The 16,362-nt window shown below is 40.3% G+C and overlaps 1 protein-coding gene across 5 annotated transcripts in view; it reads left to right on the plus strand.

Moving 5' to 3' along the window:
• The window catches only part of TMEM94 (transmembrane protein 94), a 117,726-nt gene that overhangs the window by 38,452 nt on the left and 62,912 nt on the right, over positions 1 to 16,362 (plus strand). The gene's annotated exons all lie outside the window — the stretch shown is intronic.

Raw genomic sequence — 16,362 nt, forward strand, 5'->3', positions numbered from 1 at the left:
AGTATGTCTAGTTTAATGAAAAGAAGGACTAGGGGAGACATGATAGCGGTGTTCCAATATCTCAGGGGTTGCCACAGAGAAGACGGAGTCAAACTATTCTCCAAGGCACCTGAGGGTAGAACAAGAAGCAATGGGTGGAAACTAATCAAGGAGAGAAGCAACTTAGAACTGAGGAGAAATTTGAAGAGAAGATGTTGGATAGCCATTTGTCTGAAACGGTATAGGGTTTCCTGCCTAGGCAGGGGATTGGACTAGAAGACCTCCAAGGTCCCTTCCAACTCTGCTATTGTATTGTAAGTTTTGTTTTATTCTATAATAAATCACGTTTCAGACATTGCCACCAAATCAGGGGTAGTATTCAGCAGGTTCTGACCAGTCCTGCAGAACTGGTAGCTGAAATTTTAAATAGTTTGGAGAATCGATAAATATGACTGGCCCCACCCCCACCTATTCTCTGACTCCCGAGTCCCAGCTGATCTGGAGGAAATGGGGCTTTTACAGTATCTTTCCCCTGGAGTTGGGTGGAAATGGAGATTTTACAGTAGCCTTCCCCTGCAATGCCCACTAAGCCACTAAGCCATGCCCACAGAACCGGTAGTGAAAAAATTTCAATCCCACCACTACGCCAAATATAATGTTTTATTGGAATCTGAAAGTGTGATCTAACTGGATTACTGTATTTCCAAATATTTTCAGATATATAAAAATATTTTTATCGACTAACTAAAACTAACTTTGCAACCAACCCTCATATTTATGACCTTTGCAGATCTATAAAGCAAAGGAAAGCTGAAGTAAGGTTATAAGCACAGTTGTGATTTCACTTAGCAACTCCTCTTTACTGACCAAGTTGCCGATCCCAGTTATGATTGCTAAATGAAGTCTACCTGAATCTGTTCTGGCAATCAGCACAGGAGTAACATACAAGTGCTAAAATATTTTGACTCAGAATCAAGATAAATGTATAATTATCTTCCTTTGATATTCCCATTGTTGTATATTGATCGTCCTATTTAGATTATGCAAATATTTAATCAGTCTAACCAGTTTCTGAGACATATTTTGAGTTGTCAATAAGATTGATTTTTTCTAATTCAATCAAGCCTCTAAATCCTTGTTTTTATAATTCTGTTTGGACTATGCTACTCATTTGAAGATATTGAAATTAGTTAGGTGGTGCTTATGATTTTCATGAAAGAATCTTAAAAAATAAACTTTCATTTTTGTTTTATTACGGGTTATGTTTTACAAACTAGATGTGTTGCTGTCTCTCTGATTCATTTTTTTATGACAAATGTTTAATATTGAAGTGATCCGATACTTTTTATAGGGTTTATTGTATAATCTCTTCCAAATTATGCATTTCTGTTGGTATTCAGCCAAAGATATTTATGCAAACCATCTGTGATTCAGTAGCCTTTAGTAAAACAGCCAAAGGTGGTATCTGCAGCTTAAAATTTGGTACTGCCATTTCATCTCATTCTTAGTAAAATATCAGGCTTAATCCTTTATTTTTTGTTTGATCATATAAACTTATTATTTTTCTCTCAACTATTTAACATGGAAATTATTGGAATAGTTGGAACTAAAAAAAATTAACCAATTTTTACTAAAATTTACATTAGGTAAAAAAAGTTTCGCTTCAGCTGTATCTAGGCCCGTGATGGAAAACCTATGGCATATGTGTCGGAAGTGATACACAGAGCCATCTCTCCAGGAACATCAGCTGTTGCCCATTGCTTTTCCGGGTTCCAGTGCTGGAAACCGAAACAACAGCTGAGCTTCCAATTTCTGGTGTGCAAATGCAATAGTCTTTGCATGCACATGCGTGCCAGAAACCAGAAGACTAGGTGGCTGGCTCATATGTGTGCGTGCTGGAAACCGGAAGCTCAGCTTCCGGTTTCCAGTGCCCCCCCCCCCCGTGTCCCTGCGTTCCCGTTTCGGCACTCAGTGCCAAAAAGGTTCGCCAACACTGATCTAGGCTGCACTACTTCAGATTATAACTGGAACACATTGGATGTTCTTTATCAGAATGGCTTTTTTATGGACGTTTTTTCCCCCCTCCCGCATATGGGCAATGGGCTCTTGACATTCCTTCTTGACAATCTGAGTGCTATTTTTTTCCTTTAGAGAGAATATTCAATATTCAAATCTTCACTTAATTCTAAAACAGCACAACTAAATTTTGTTCAAACATGATCTGAATCTTTATGGCTTTTTAAGGATCGAGTACAAACAGCTGTGTCCTCAAACATCCAAAAGATTAAGAAGAAGCAGTTGACTTTTAATTCCAAATGTAGGATAACCTCCGAAGATGGTAGGCAATATGTATTTATGTATATTTGAACATTTCAAAATTATTTTTTTAGAGGTATTGAAGTTCATGAATTCTGCTTTGTGCATAGCTGCTTTGTAGTAAAGTCCAAGAGTCTGAAACTTAAGAGATTTGATTTCTAGTTCCCATCATTCGTAGCCAACGAAGGATGAGATTCAGTATTTATTGCATGCTAAATTGCCTGGAAAACCGTTTAGGCATCTCGAAACAAGAGAGCAAAATGATTGTTCAGGTATCTCTGAAATCCAGTTTAATAGACTCAATTTCTAGCCATTGTCTTCCCCAGCCCCCTTCTCAATTAATTGGGTGTATACAAGCCTTATCTATAGCTGATAAGCTGCAGTATATTCATGCAAAGGGCTAAAACACAAATAAACAATTATAGCTTTATATAGCATGATGTTTAAACTCAGCCTAAATGTTGTATACATAATGAACTTTTGTTAAAATCTGCAGAGGCTGATAAAATCAGCAAATATTTGTTTTTGCTTAGGGATGGGTAAATTTAAATTTTTGTACCATCTATGTGTTTTCAATTTTTAATCTAAATTATATTATATTCAGCTTTTATAGCATGGCTCATTATAATTCTCTATGTTCAGGCTTGATAAATTATATATTGCAGGCCTATGTACAATATTTTATGACCTCCAACGTGGTCTCCAACCTGCCCTTTCTAGGGAAGGTTGTTGAGAAAGTGGTGGCCTCTCAACTCCGACGGTCCTTGGATGAAACCGATTATCTGGATTCCTTTCAGTCGGGTTTCAGGCCTGGTTACAGCACGAAAACTGCTTTGGTCGCACTGATCGATGATCTCTGGCGAGCCAGAGATAGGGGTCACCCCTCTATCCTTGTGCTCCTTGACCTCTCAGTGGCCTTCGATACCATCGACCATGGTATCCTTCTGCGACGGTTGCGGGAGGTGGGAGTGGGAGGCACCGTCCCTCGGTGGTTCTCCTACCTCTCGGACAAGTCGCAGTCGGTGTTGGTCGGAGGGCGGAGGTCGACCCCTAGGCCCCACAATTATGGGGTGCCGCAGAGTTCGGTCCTGTCCCCCCTCCTATTTAACATCTACATGAAGCCGCTGGGTGAGATCATACGCCGGCACGGGATTAAATACCATCAGTATGCGGACGATACGAAGTTGTATCTGTCCGCCCTGTGCCAACTCAGTGAAGCGGTAGAAGTGATGTGCCAGTGCCTGGAGGCTGTCAGGGTCTGGATGGGTATGAACAAGCTTGCACTCAATCCCGACAAGACCGAGTGGCTATTGATGTTCCCTCCCAAAGATTGGCCAAATGCTCCATCTCTCAGGCTTGGGGGTGAAATTATACGCCCCTCAGAGAGGGTTCGCAATTTGGGAGTCCTCCTGGATCTGCAGCTGACTTTAGAACACCATTTGTCGGCTGTGACCAGGGGGATCTTTGCCCAGGTTCGCCTGGTGCACCAATTGTGACCCTACCTGGATCGGGAGGCCCTTCAGATAGTCACTCATGCCCTCATGATCTCAAGACTGGATTACTGTAACGCATTCTACATGGGGCTGCCCTTGAAGAGTGTCCGAAGACTTCAGTTAGTCCAGAACGCAGCCACGCGAGCGATCGTGGGTGCACCCAGGTACACCCAGGCACTGGCTACCTATTGGTCTCCGGACTCGCTTCAAGGTGCTAGTCGTTACTTATAAAGCCCTACATGGCATCGGACCTGGGTACCTGAGAGATCGCCTCCTGCCAATTACTTCCCATAGACCGATCAGATCGCACAGACTAGGCCTTCTCCGGATTCCATCTGCCAGCCAATGTCGGCTGGCGACCCCCCGGGGGAGAGCCTTCTCTGTTGCAGCTCCAGCCCTCTGGAACGAGCTCCCCGTAGAGATCCGGACCCTTACTACTCTCCCGGCCTTCCACAAAGCCACTAACTCCTGGCTGCTCCGGCAGGCCGGGGGGCTGTTGAAGTATCCAGCCCCACGGTAACTATGAATGTTGTGTATTTTTAAATTGTTTTGTCTATTTATCCCCTTCCCCTGTTTATTGTTAGCCGCCCGGAGTCCTTCGGGAGTGGGCGGCATACAAGACCAATAAACTAAACTAAACTAAACTAAACCTGTGGAAGTAATGTCCATTTATACATACATAACATTGCTGTGATGTTTCTTTCCAAACCCCCTTATTTATCTCTTTTACAGTATTAATTTCTATATCTCCCACTGTTCCCTCCCTGGCCAAATGGCACATTATTTTCTGTGGTTTAATTTAACTATTGTATATCTGAATTAAGCCCTGTTAATATATTTCCTTGACAGACAAAAGAAGGGAATGGTTTGCTATCCTCTCCCTTGGTCTTATTTTTCTGAATTGCTGTGCATCAGCCTAGTGTTCCAGTAGCCTAAAACTATGATTTATAAAAGTAATAAGAATGTGCAAAATAGTTATATTTATAATGATGTAACGCCGTGATTTAATGGCTAAGAAGCTGAGCTTGTTGATCAGAAAGATTGGCAGTTCGTTGCTTCGAATCCCTAGCACCACATAACGGAGTGAGCTCCCGTTACTTGTCCCAGCTTCTGCCAACCTAGCAGTTTGAAAGCATGTAAAAATGCAGGTAGAAAAATAGGAACCACCTTTGGTGGGAAAGTAACAGCGTTCTGTGTACCTTTGGTATTTAGTTATGCCGGCCACATGACCACGGAGATGTCTTCCGACAGCGCTGGGTCTTCGGCTTTGAAACGGAGATGAGCACCGCCCCCTAGAGTCGGGAATGACTAGCACATATGTGCGCGGGGAACCTTTACCTTTACCTTTACCTTTGTTTAACTATTATATAAGAGAACCATATCTTAGGATATTGAGCCAGCCTGTGGAGGAAATATAGTTTGATCCATTCCTGGTTCTGAACATTGTAGATTCATAAATGTTGAAAAGGATTAAGATAACTCATGAATTCCTGAAATTGTGAGGTTGTGGTTTTTTTTGCTGTTTATTAACTTTGTTATTTCTACTAATGTTTTCACAAAGAGAACTCATGCCCTTCTATTCTAGAGGACATATTCTGGGCAATAATATAGTTTAGATGGGAAACAACCAAATGGCAACAGTTAAGGGGATGGTGGACAGGTGTTAACACACCTTCAATTAAATGTGTTTTATTGCAAAAAAAACCCAGGGACTAAATTACCTTCTTCTCCTAGAACATTCTTCCTGTTTCAGTAAATTTGGGTTCATACGTGGTTTAAACCACAGTAATCATATGATGAATGAGCTGATGTAGCCAGATTTTTAAAAAATTAGATAAATTCAAAATGTAACAAACCATATTATGGCCTATTGCTGAACTTCTCTTGCCACTTTTGTTGTTTTTTTTAAAATAGTTTTTATTGAACATTTTCAAGTTTAAAAAAGAACAAGGAAAAAAAGAAACTTTAGCACCTGCTGCAGTTATTCCCCTTTTTTCTAAGTTCTGTAGTTTTTACACTATTTGAGGGTTTCGTCTTCTGAACTTTTGCTTTCAGTATGAGGAACCTTGTGAAGTATGCCTTGCTGTTCTTTTCTGCATTGACTGCCAGTGCAACTGCATACAGGACAGTGATGAAGTTCAAATTTTTTTACTACCAGTTCTGTGGGCGTGGCTTGGTGGGTGTGACAGGGGAGGGATACTGCAAAATCCCCATTCCCTCCTCACTCCTGGGGAAGGATAGCAGAGGTAGAAACAGGATCTTTGTGATAACTGTGCACCAAACTATTTTGCCATGAATAAAAGACACCCCAGAATATGGTACCCTTTGTTAAAATTTCAACCTTCCTTAACTGTGATGCTTACACTGTGTGAACAGGATGGAGATGAAATGGCTTTAGGGCTTCAGGTACCTCTTCTTTTCATTTCTTATTTTAATCAGTGGTCCATATGCCACTCCAACCCCCCAGCCATGTCCCTCTGCTCCTTTGGGATAAATACCAGTTTTTCTTCTTTTGGATTGACCCTCTTATCATAGACAAGTATACATTGTGCTTTTTAAAGCTCCTCCTATTAGCAGCTCAAATGCTTTTGTGTTGTCTTCAGCTAGAAAGAATCTGGGCTTTTTATCAAGGGAAAAGTTTTTTTCGTATTATTATTTAACAAGGTTTATAAAAAAAATGTGCATTTGTGCGCGTGCGTGCACACACATACACGGGAACCCCCCCCCCAAAAACAAAAAGAGATCACAAACTTTCCATACATTTCACACATCAGTCAAACAGTAAACAGAATGTAAATGAATCCAAATGAAAGAGAGTATATATTCTCATTTATTTATTAAGGAAAAAGTTCAGCCAATGTAGACAGCAGGTCTGCTAAGGTGACTGCCAAAGCACTGGAAGAAGACCTGGCTGCCCATCAAGCTTAAGGTGCTCCTATTCTGTTTAGCTGAAACAGCGTAAAAGCATCCCTTAATGCTATCCTCCAGAGTCCTGTCATGCAGTCAGTCAAAATTGTGATGAGAGAGCAGTCACAGGACCATTTGCCAGGGAGCGTTTCTCTGGAGAGATCAAAACTCATTTAACTGCTGTGTTTGGGACTGAAAGTTTCCCAGGCCAGATGGCTTCAAGACTCTCCTCTCCCCCACTTTCCCCCTTTCTTCTGCAATCCCACCTGCCAATAGCTGTGCTTCAGCAGCCCTGGAACTTCCTAGGAATGGTGTTAAGGAATGGGGGGGGGGGGTGGCGTTGCTGGGAGGTTGTGGAGGGAGATCTGTGCTGTGCAAAACATTGTGTTCCTTTGTGCAGCTCCAGAGTGTGTGTGTCGTCTAGGAAACACAATGCCCTGGAGAAAGATGCTGCCTCTCTTTCCTTCCCCTCCCCTTTCTTCCCCACTGGGCTCCTTTTGTAATCAGCATCACAAATGTCCTCTTGTTTTTCTTGAGCTTTACTCCTAGAATTATATATATTCTGGCATTTTGATCCTTCAAATGATGATAAGTAAAATCTCCAAGTTGGATAAAAATCCTGGAGGCTACCCAGCCCTGTAGATTTTAAGGTTCTTTGCAATCCACGGTTTGCCTTATCCAAAGAATGGCCAGATGCAGAGCTAAGTCTCTCGATTGCTCTCTTTAACCAGCAACACTTTCAGCATCTCGAGCAAAGCATATTTTTTTCAAGTCTGGGGATGTTTTCATCCAACCTTAATATTCCTATGATTTTGGACTATGTTAGGAATATAATCTAACCGTTGGGTTGGCGATATATAAACCATGTAACAATGCTATATACTGTAAAATGTGATTGGTTGCTGTTTTCCTCAGTCGGCCATAAGAGGGAGCCAGAATGACTATTAGCTCTCTGTTAGATGCTGGGCTGATCTGATCTGAGTGTTTTGGAAGCTGGCTGTTAGAAAGTGCCGTGAGCTATTGTAAGTTTTGCAACTGCTAGCAAACTTTGAGTACCAGACTGTTTGTATGATTATGGACTATGTTATTTGGATTATCCCTTAACTGAAAGACATTGATGACTGACTGTCTTATCCGTGTATGACTTGGACAGTTTGATGGATTCTGATACCTCTATTTCCACGAAAGTAAAAGCCTATTTAAACTGCAGTGTCGCTGTATGCTGGTTTGTGTGTTCTCCAACACCATTCTCACAATGCTTCTCTGAATGCACTCACTCTCCCAACTTACCAAACAGGCTACTTAAGATGCAACATCCAGTAGCATCTAGGGGCCTGTTGGAAGAAATGTCCATCTAGGTTCAGTTCCAAGTGGGGAGAAAGACACTGGAAACAATGGTTTGGATAGATGGTTTTTAATGGTGGACAGGATCAAATGGTTTGAGGTTCTGGGCAAAGAGGGAAGCGATGCTGAGAGTGCCTGGGTTTTATGACCTCTCTGGGCTTTTGAATTTGAGCTTGTATTCTGATTGGTCAGATTCCCATGGGGCCATGCAAGGGTAACTTTGTAGGTTGTCTGTAGTCCCAGGCTTGGTTGAGCCTTGCTGGGTGATATAATCTTCCCAGGTGCCATGTGGTGAGTTCTATTGCTAGATGTGTAGAAGGTTAATCCTACTTTTGTTGGATCTTGGGTGAGGACATTTGCCTAGGAATAGACCTAGCTATCTCTTTATCTCTTAAGTGCGGACGTCTGCTGTGAGCTATTGATGAGGGTGGGGACTATTAAGAGTGTGTCTGTTTCCTGCCTAAAAACATGTTTCTCCATTTCTCATCCAGGAAAATATAATAGTCTGCCTTTTTAATATTCCCTAGAATATTTCATTTTTCTAGGAGAGTGGTGGGTGCTAACTTCCTACAGGCCCAAAGTTTTTTTTTAAAAAAAGTATGTTTTAATCATCAGTTCTCTGGATTTGAGATGTATGTCTTGCCCTTCAGCTGTAGGCCATTTCCACACCAGTGATTTATAAATCTTTGCAGCATTACCCAACCATCATAGTGGCTAAAAGCCTGTCCTTGCTGTTACTTTAGCACAGGGATGGTTGGAAGATTGTAAAAAGTCCCATGGCTTGCTAGTAGTTCACATCGCTTCTTCTTTTCATTAACTGGGGAAAATCCACTCTTCTAATAATAGCCAGTTTGGTCTAGTCTAGTGGTTAAGGTGCTGGCCTAGATCAAAGAGACTGTCCTGCCTTAGGCACTAAAGCCAGCTGGGTGACTGGGTCCATCACTCTCTCTCAGCCTTACGCATCTCAGAGGATTGTTGTGAGAAAAATAGGAGGACGAAGGTGTGTTGGACATGTTCACCACTTTGAGTTATTTGTAGAAGTAATGAATGGGTATAAATAATCAAAAACAAAAATGTTCACCGTATTGAATTATTCATACAAATATTTAAAGTGGCATAAAATAAATAAAGTAGTTTTTAAATATCTTTTTGGAGATAAATATTTATTTTGGTCATAATATTGAGCTCACCATATCCTTCCTTTTCATTCTGACTTATGGCCAGTCTAACCTGTATTTTCTTTTTTTTAAATATTTTTTTTATTTTTAAAACAAACACAACACAAAGAATCCTCCTTCTTTACATACTGTAAAAAGTGTAACAGTTGGTTACAAAAGACTTTTGTGCATCTCTTCCACAGTCATCAACCATAATTCATGTTAACTCCAGTATTTTAACTCAGATATTTATACATGTTATCATACCTCCCTTTTCATTTGACTATAATTGTTTAAACGTCCTTCATCATAAAATATACCAAGATTTAAAACATAACCACATACTGGCATTTCATTTGCTATTTCTAAAATCCTTGAATAACACTGAATCCTTATGGCCTATTCTAGCTAAACATCCATAATATTTAGTAACAAAAAATTCTAATCCTCCTTTCCAAATCACTTTACAATTTACATCCAGTTTCCTTATGTTGTGTATGTGTATGTGTATGTGTATGTGTATGTGTGTATGTATGTATGTATGTGTGTGTGTGTATGTATGTATGTGTGTGTGTATGTATATGTATGTATGTATATGTATATGTATATGTATATATATATGTTGTTATCATTATCCCTCCTGTATTTGACTGTATACTGTATCATAACATTTCCCCCCTAATAATCAAAAATTAACTAAATTTAACTTAGTTCTTTTTTATTATCCTTTACATATAACCAAAAAGATTTCTAATCTTCCTTTCATGGGTACCTGTTCTGACCCACCCTTGACGGCTCGTTAACAAACGCAGACAATTAAACTTAGAAGGACTTTTCTTTATCAGTTTTCAGTTCAAACTGGCTTCGAGCCCAGAAATAACATAAACATCACTCTCCGATAAGAATTCAAAACAAAAGCTCTTACAAACGCAGCTCTTCTTCCACCGTCTCCACGGATCAGATTTACATGAAAACACCAAAGCATTTGTCCAAATGTAACAGGCATAATCACGAGTAATAAGCAAGCAATATTGTACCAGACACGGAACACACGAAGGAACATTGACTCCAGCCACTGGGGCATGGCAGCATCCCTCCTTTTATCTCCCAACTTGCTTCTAACCTCTCCCAGCTGCCTAATGAATCTTGATCCCGAAAAGACTCTCAGCAGAACTGCTGAGTCACAACAGGTACCATTCAATATTCATATCCAATTATTACTTATCATAACAATACATATGTATGCATTATTATTATTATTATCAATTATTTATTTAACTATATCTATTGTCACTAAATTTCACTAAGTTTAACTAGTTTTAAATTATACACTTTCATCTATCAACCTGTATCTTTCCAGTAGCAAAACAGTCTCATGTCTTCTGCCATTTGTGGTATCAGTCCTCTAATCCAGTGTTTCTCAACCTTGGCAATTTGAAGATGTCTGGACTTCAAGTCCCAGAATTCCCCAGCCAGCATTCGCTGGCTGGGGAATTCTGGGACTTGAAGTCCAGACATCTTCAAATTGCCAAGGTTGAGAAACACTGCTCTAATCATCTCCTTAATCAAATTTGTATGGACTTCTCTTTGCAACTCATTGCTTATTAAGTCTCTCAAGTAATTTTGATGCCCTTATTCTGTTTCCTTAATCAGCTTATCTTTAATTGTCAGTAGTGTTATCAATGATGTTGTTAATAAAATTTCTCTCTTTAAATCCATAAATTCTTTTGTTTTTTTCTTCTTGTTTATCTTGCCATCTGGGGTAGAGTTCCCTTCCATTTAATTCCTCTTTCAGTGTTCCACTCTTTCTATTTCCAGACACAAACCAATCACCATAGATATCAGCATTTAATTTCTTTATGGTCATTTTCCTTTTCGGTTTTTAGGACTCTAACCTCCCCTTTTTTCACTTGATAAACCTCTCCAACTTCTTCATCATATTTTACTGTTAGATGCTGTAGGTTTTCCAACTTCTTCTCCGTCCTCTCAAATGTGTTTGATAATTTCTGAATTTCTAACAATATCTTTTGCAGGCTTAAAGTTTCTTTCTGCTGTTGAAATTGTGCCATTATTCCCAGCTGACAAACACTGCTGCTCTGGCTTGGAAGGTTTTTACAAGATTAAGCATAAATTCACAATAAGGTCTTATTTTCACTTTTCTCTGGTTAAAGATATACTTCAAAGGAACATTTGTATGCTTTTCTTCTTATCACTCTCTATAAACAAACAATGAGACCTTTTGCAAAGCCAGAATAATCAGTGAGGAAAGTAAAAGTGTTTTGTTTCCAATACACAAACCTCCCACCTCCGAGTAGCAGTGTTTTTCTTTCCCTCTGTTGTTACAATTTTCTTTGTTTCCTTTTGTATCTTTTTTATATTCCAAGTTTAAAAAAAGTCAAATTCTTGAATGAGTTAGAGAAGAAAAGGGGAAAAACACCCGCAGTAATGAAGAAGGAGAATTTTAGTCCATAGATTACAAAGAATAGTAATAAAAGAAAAAAATACAAGAAGAAAACTTAATCCATTTATTTTAAAAGGCTTGCATAAATTTCATCCATGAACATAGCATTTAAAAGTAAGATAATCCACTGTCCAAAACCATTCAAAGCTTAACTCCGCTGCTTATTTCTTCTGTTCTTAAATTTAAATTAACTTTTAAGTTTTTTATAGGCAGCCTCTTTTAAAATAGTAAAAATTCCTCACCAGCTGGAAACACTTTCTCTTTCTGTATCCTTCTGTTTTGGAGCCATCCATCCAGTCTAATGGCTGGATTTTTTGTTGCCGGCTTGAAGAACTTCTCTTGGATCGATCAGGGACGATCGATTTACAATGTCCCTGAGGTCAGCAAGACATATTCTTTCTGTTCACCATCTCTGCGGGATGGTTTAGGTCCGATTGGACCACCCAGCAGCAAAAGTATTGGGTGCAGTCTTGGAGCATCGAGACCGCATGTCCGTAGCGTCACAACGTTGGATCCTCCACCTGTAATTTCTGATATACTGTAAATGTAATAAAGTTGACAATGATTATGATGATTGTGCAGATCAAAGCTCACAAATATTAATTAGTTTTTTTTTCAGGGAAGAGGAGCCTGTCAGGAGTCATTCCTTAGTAGAGAGCAGGTCCATGGGATGTCTCTTTTCATGTACAGGAGATTCTGGGCTCATGCCCAGGGTATCTCTAGGTGGGCCTGACCTGAAGCAGACTGACTGTAATGCTGAGACAGTGAGCTTGTGCAGGATTTATCTCACATTTTAATGCACCTAAATTTGTTATCCTTTTGGGAGAATAGCAATAGCAATAGCAATAGCAATAGCACTTAGACATATACACCGCTTTACAGTGCTTTATAGCTCTAAGCAGTTTTACAGAGTCAGCATATTTCCCCCCCAACAGTCTGTGTCCACATTTCACTCACCTCGGAAGGATGGAAGGATGAGTCAACCTTGAGCCTGGTGAGATTTGAACTGCCAAATTGCAGGCAGCTGGCAGTCAGCAGAAGTAGTCTGCAATACTGCACTCTAATCACTGTACCACCGTGGCTGATTTCTTTCTTCTTTCTTTCTATTTTTTATACCATGATGAGTAGTATGTGCATTGACATGTTAAATTGAAAAGATTGGTCCTTTTATTGCCACTTTTCAGCCTTGACAAGATCATAGGATAATTCTGGAAGTTTCAATTCACTGATTCTAAATGCTATGTGGTCAGGGAAGACAGCTGTTCATGTTGTATTCTGTAACAGCCATGATTCCAATAGAAGAGAATATTTGTGGGTTAAACCGTGGGGTCCTTGGTACTCTCCGAGCTTGGTTGTTTTCTTTCATTGCAAGGTAACATTTGAGCAAACCTCACTCCCTTTTAGCACTGATGGTGTTACCTAGTTTGGCAATGAAATGCAGCAAGAAAACCTCCAAGCTCAGAGAGCATCAAGGATCCCACAGATATTATTTTTTCCTCAATATTGAGTCACCTTTGATTATTGTGACTCTTGACAGCACATTGTGTGAAACTTTGGGGCAAGACAATTATCTATCCAGCACTAGAAGAGAAGCTTTGGGAGAAGAAGGAAGAGGAGTTGATTGAAAGAGCTTTCTGGTCCTGAATTCATCAGACTGGTAGAAAGGCTACCAGAAAGACCTTGGGGATATTAAAAAACAACAACAACCCTTGGCGTTCAATATTCAAAAGAATTGTTAATTTCGCCCAGCAAGAATTTTCTATCCAAAACCACTGCAAACATCACCTGCTGCTTTTTTCAACTGGGCAAGAAAGTTGGAGATGGTTAGGATGCTAAAGTATGCATGCTAGAGAGATCCTTATAGTTGGATAAGGAAAAAAAAGGTCATCCAGAGATTGCTGAAAAAGCAGGTGATCTTCATTCAGCATAACCAACTCTATACTCAAGTTGCTGACGTTGATTGGTCATTCACACAATTTTTGAGTAGGGCTAAAATGTTAACTTTTAACATCTTAAGCCCCCTAAGAGGAGTTGTGTGGCACTGTCCCTTGAATAGGATGTAGCTTAAGTTGGCCTGACTCTTGTCAGTTATATAATTCTTCTTTTTTGCTACTTGAGTATAATATTATGACAGTTCTATTTGTTAGCTCTATGTCCTTCTCGTGTCCCCTGCATTGTTGTCTTGGTGAGTGGCAAGCCACAGAACTATTGGGTTGTTATTAATAACGCTATATTGCGTTTTCTTCTGGTGTCTCGTCTTGAGATGATATGAATATTTGATGCTTGGTGGTGGAGAAAAGCTGTTCCCCATTTGGATGACTGCTGGGAAGTCCTGCTGAGAGCAAAAGGATGTTCAGTAGACAGCACTAAATATCCACAGAGCTCGGCAAATTGAGGATCCTCTCTAGACTTTTCCTATTGCCTTGAAATAATTGGCATGAGAAATACAGAATCTGCCATTTGATTGCCCCCTTATTTATGAAAGTATGTTTTCAATTTGTACAAACATTCCCAATCCTTCTCCGCTCCCACGGTTGATTTTTCCCTTTTGAGACTAGCTCTCCTATCTCTACTGAGCCTTCATCAGCTCGACATGTATATGACTTGGTTCTCAGCCTAATACCATCTCTACATAGATAGTTCATGGGGATTATTTGGTTTGATGTGCATCCTCCTGCCCCCCCCCAAAGGGAAAAGAACTTCTCCATCTTTCTCTTCTCATTCCTCCCTTTCTTCTGTTTCCAGCATTCAGCAGCGTGACTGGCAACAGGCTGAATTAATCAGTGGCTTAGTGCTTCACTCTGCTGTTCCTCTCTCTCTTTCTCTGCAGCGCTGTGCTCTGTGCACTCTCTCTCTCTCTCTTCCTTCCTCTCTCCCTCTTGCTCTCTGCTTCTCTGTGGGTAGCAGCATTGGAAGTTGCTGTTCAAGGTTTCCAGTGGTGTGCAGCAGTCTTAGCCCAGATGCTTTTCAAACAGCCAAATCTATGGATGTCTCAGCAAGCCAAAAGTGGCAAAGTAAGTTAACCTTTTTTTGGGTCCTCTTCCCCCCCCCCCTAATATTTTCATTCAAGATGGCTCCCACCCCCACCCCAAAAATTCCTGGATCGTTTCTTGAGTTACTAACATGTTTCAGGGATTGTCTATGTGTTGTATGTGTGTGAGGGAGATAAAGAGAAAGGGGGAGAGAACATGTGAAAGAGCCCTTAGCCTTGGTGAACTGTAACTGTCCTCCGATTAGGGATAGGATTGCTTTCTTGTAGATGGCATTTTCTTATGTGAATGATACCGGCATTAAATACAGTAGATAAAACCTGTCACGTTTTGTGTTGAAAGGAAACCCTCTTCCTATTCTGCGTTTATGATTTGCCTGCTTCTTCTGATGGCTGTGCACTGCAGCTGAATATTTTTTGCGCTGGAATGCATGGATTTGGGTTAAGGCTGTATTTTAAAGTAGCAAGCATGGTTTGTACTAAATTTCTTGAATTGGAAGGTCTGCCAGCTCTATTCAGGGGAAGCAAATATGGCAAGGATCCATCCTTGCAGATTAATAAATCTAGGATTACATTCGGCAGTGGTAGAAGGGTATGTAATTCTCAACAGTACTCTTCTCATGCTTCAGAGTTAGGGAGCTACAGAGAAGAATATTTTGGCTTTCATGTTAGATTATGCAATACGTCTTAAAAACAAAACATAAACACTTATCCCCATGGCATGTGTTAGCTAGATTGTGATCTGGCCCTAGGGTGATACATCAGGGGAAAGAGGACCAGAGGGATGGAGCAGAGAGGCTGCATAGCACATGGTTGCCCAAAGAAAGGTTTCTTCTCTCAGTAGTCTTAAATGAAGGGGAAATTGCCAAACAGAAAAAGGCTTAGGTGAGTTTATCTTGACTATTGGCATCCAGCCAATAGTTTTGTACAATCTTGAAAATGTGATTATCCGGGTGGGGGAGGGGGAGTATCTCTATCTGTAGCAGGAGTCGTGGCCTATGGAGACAATTTAAATCAGCCCTCTGTAAGGAATTGTAGGTCTGCTTTCTACTGTGTTGCTAAGTTAGAATGGCCAAATTTTTAATGGGACTGTCGTTCCAATGACATGTCTCTTAATGTAAAAGAGAATTGATGCAGTGACCTGGAAGCCAGAAGACCCTCTTTACCAGAAACAAGCATGTCGTCTCATTTTGCCTTTGCAGCTTGTTCTTGAAACTTGGTTTCTTGAGCAGGGCTCCTCTCTAAGCCATAGAGTGCACTCTCTTTTAAGGACAGAATTAAATTGGATTCTGCTGTGGATTTCCCTGAGCTGTGAATTTGATTTGGTTGAGATTGAGTAACCGGCCAGACTCACCCGTTGACCTCCAAATCATCTGACTTGACTTGGAGAGACCAGATCAACTTTTTAATCCGTGTGCCACACAATATAGAGTTCTTGTCTAAACAAGGGGTTCTCAACCTTATTTTGCTCAAGATTCTCTTCTGAGCCTCATTTACCTCTGATGACCCCAATATGCTGACTGCTACCTGGTACATATGTATTGTAAAGTATAATAATTTTCAGTATTTCTGCTGCTGAGATAAGCAGACAGGATGAGATGTGAGGTTTATGACAAATGGATCATACACCTGGGAGTTAGGTTTAGGTGGCTCCCTCCAAAACTTACTATACCCCAAATGGCCTACATTGAGAACACTGATCTAAAACAATACCAG

Source organism: Thamnophis elegans, chromosome 2, assembly GCF_009769535.1.
Source record: "Thamnophis elegans isolate rThaEle1 chromosome 2, rThaEle1.pri, whole genome shotgun sequence".
Taxonomy (NCBI): domain Eukaryota; kingdom Metazoa; phylum Chordata; class Lepidosauria; order Squamata; family Colubridae; genus Thamnophis; species Thamnophis elegans.